The following is a 3,635-nucleotide window of genomic DNA, read 5'->3' as shown; positions in this document are numbered from 1 at the left end:
ACACAAATACCTCCATTGATTCTGAGACCATGAAAAAGGAGGCACAGACCCTGCAAGACACCTGCTGAAGAGTCCTGATACACAGTTTGCTTCGGCTGGGACAGTCTGGGTGTAGGGGACTCAGAAGACACTTTTCTTTGTGGGGCCCGACTGCTCATTTTGGAGGTTTCAGTGTGATGCTGTGAGTTTGTTTCTCATGGTTTGGTAAAGGAGTTTAGGCTGTTGCCCAAAGAAAGGCCACACCTTTGTCATTTTTGACCAATAGGATCTGGTCTGGACTTCAAAGTAACCCTCCTCTGGTCCATCATGCATATGTTCCATCACCCTCTGACACAGATACCTAAGCAATATAATTTGGGGGACCGTTTTGTGAGTCCATGGTGAAGAAAAGGTGGATTAGGACACCATCTTGAACCTCCAGCTTATTCCACTGGCTCCAGAAAGCTTTACAGGGCTGAGGTGTGTGATCTCCTCCCATCTCAGACTACCAACCCCCAGTGCTTTCAACTCGGCCCTCGGGGTCTTTCATACGGAGTAGCCAAAGTAGACTGCTGTGATCTATTCTGATTGTGAATGGCCTGCCCAACACATATTGTCGAAAGCATGACACAAAACCAGAATGACTAATAGTTATTTATGGGTGATGCTGTAATTGTGCTCTGTTGCAGACAGACCTCGGCTGGAATACGCCCGGACCTTTCTGAGCCTCCTGGACTTTCGACAGGACGGTCCCCATGCCGGTGTTACTGGCATCGGTGTCCAGTATCATAGATCCCGCCTCTTTAAGGTAGCCGAGCAGAAGATAAAAAAACAGGACTGGACTCAGTCCACCTAAAGTGTGCATTCAGAGGTTCAGCCACTGAGGCAAAATCCTTAATGAACCTCCTATAATAGGAAGCTAGCCCTAGTTGTCAGCTCTATCTGCCAGTCCCCCGATTCCAAGTGTAAATTAAAAACCATGTTGCTAATGACTGTGTGTCCAAAGTGTCTTAAAAGTGTCAGTGGATATGCATCTTTTAACAGTTCTATCATTCAGAGCTCAATGATCTAAGAACACTCTCAATGACTGCTTGTATTTGTGGACCATAACTATAGGGGTAGCCCAGGTGCTGTTTCTCGCACCAGCCAAACCAGTCTGTAAGCTCTCCTCTATCGCTCTGTCCGAATCCATATGTTTGTCCATAGCTAAGCGTCTAGATGGCTGTTTAATCGTTGGGTTGTTAATCTGGATGTCATGTCGTACCAGTGTCCTGTGGCCCAAAACATTCAGGCTGGCTGAAAACACGTTGCAACTATAATCTGAAGAGTAGTTGTAGCTGCATTGCTGAAACTGGAGCTTTTTGGATAAGCCCAGCCCCAGCTGAGACTACGATGCTCACTGGACTGAGACGGCATCTCTGGCATCTCGGTAAACCTCTCCAATCAGAGAAGAATTGCCTGTAGTGGGGATTTTACTTGGTACACTGCTTCTACCCAAACATGAAAATCCTTCAAAGTAGTACAGTATTTTGTTCTGCACCCACTACTACAAAGTAATGCAATACGGGACAGACACTCGAGTTATAATGTTTTCATGATTTAATTTATGTATGCAAGAGTTCAAATCACTTTAAAACATTTATTCATAGAATTTACAACAACCAGATCTATGGAACAAAATGACATACCACATTACACACAGTCTTTCAATTTGAGCTTTTTATTCAATCCATTAAACTTAGCTATTAATGTTTTTTCCAAAAGAATTCAACAAGAACATACCATTAATCTTGAAAAGTTTATATGGGAGCAGGTAATTGTATATATATTTTTTGTCTTCTGAGGAAAAGTGCTTTTGTTGTTAAATCCATGCTGGTGTTGTGCACAGAGAATGGTTTAACTCTAATCCTCTGTCATCCTTGGTGACCCCTGGTGCGGGCTGGATGCTAGGTCCTTAGTTGCTATGGGAACAGATGGAGGTGAGGGAAGGATGCTGGCGGCAGCTGCAGACTGACTAGGGCGATGACGGGATGTGAGAGACTCCCAAAGCCGGCCTTCTGTTAAGGTGGAGCTGCTGGAATCATGTCAGGTGCATTTAAATACCATCATATTCTTTTATAATAAGATCTGAATGACTTCTTAAAGGGCCGTAATGTTTTATATGTTTTTTGAGGGTATAAAACTGATGGAAGTACAGATGTAGGCACTGTACTTAGTATGTATGACCTTAAGGCACTGTAGGCACTGTATAAGCACTGTTTCTCATTATTGGAAAAGGGATCTAGTTGATTTGTACTGAAGTGCATTTTGTGTTTTTGCTTTCTTGCATCATATTTATTTTTACTACCAGGTTCCACTTTCATAAGCTGAATTAAAGTTTACTTGGGTTTTATTGTTATCAATTTCCTCTGAGACAGCAGAGATTGATGGTACACTTGGTCCATTGTAGTCACCAGTATATCATTAGCAAAGTGCTGTTAGTCCTGTAAGGAATAGCTAAGTGATCATTCTCAAGGACAATTTGACTTGCCAACCTGATTCAGAAAAATTATCTTAGAGAAATCTGTTAACTGGTTTACAAAAATATTTATATTGTTACTCTCATTATTATTGATACATGTATTATTGATGTACATTTAAAAAAAATATATCCATGAATCTGTGAAGTCAACACTCAGTCCAATTCAGTTTGATCAATTCCTTTATTTAATGGAATTATTATATGTTATTGAAAAATGTGAACATAAAATTCTCACATCAGATTACTTTATATTATGCAAATTAATACCACAAATCAACTAATTATAATTCTATTCTCCTTTATTTCATGAAGTATAAACTTATGTTTAAGTATAAAAGTATGGATATTTATCTGTACACAGAAAATAACTATGCACTGTTAACAATGTTCTTGGTCCTTAATGCAGTTTGTTTACTTTACAATTGTAATACAAAACAAAATCTGGGCTATTCACTAGTGTCGTTGGAGACTGATGAGTGGGGGTTACAGTATCTGTGCAATGTTGTTAATGTGGGAAAATATTGAAATACGACATGCTAATCGGAGTCTCTGAAACCAGCCCTAAGTCTCTTTATAACCATGATCTTTTCTTCCGCTGCTCAATTCACAATGCTGCTAAAAACTATAAAATAATCAGATAAATGCATGGGGCTTACAATAAGCCTCTAAATGCTAATGCTATTGCAGCTCTGAAGGTAGTATGAAGTTGCCCTCCCTTTGTGGTGCAGCTGTGAAAAGCTGTTATGCAACTATGAAAGCTGCCTGTGCTTTTGTATGAACTTGATCCGTGTCATTAAGCTCATGGTCATACTATTGCTGCAGATGCTCGGCTTTAAGCTCCAAATTAAATTAAATCCTATTAGCATCATCACTCTTCATAATTCTGGCCTAAATATGGCAATCAAGCTATGTTTTTTAGTTCCTTTGTTGTGTGGAGACATTTTTGTCCTCCGAAGCACTATTATTGGCAACAAAGAGAGTTAGGCATCCTGTGCAATTATGGCTTATCATTGACCTGTATGTCAACATGCTTGTGTTGCAGGCGTCCTTAAGGCAGCCATGGGAGGACGGGAGAGGGAGGGGAGTGGGGGGGAGTGACAAAGCGGGAGCTGCAGCCGTATTAAACACAGACTAC

This window comes from Amia ocellicauda, chromosome 11, assembly GCF_036373705.1.
Source record: "Amia ocellicauda isolate fAmiCal2 chromosome 11, fAmiCal2.hap1, whole genome shotgun sequence".
Taxonomy (NCBI): domain Eukaryota; kingdom Metazoa; phylum Chordata; class Actinopteri; order Amiiformes; family Amiidae; genus Amia; species Amia ocellicauda.
This window is presented reverse-complemented; position numbering follows the sequence as displayed.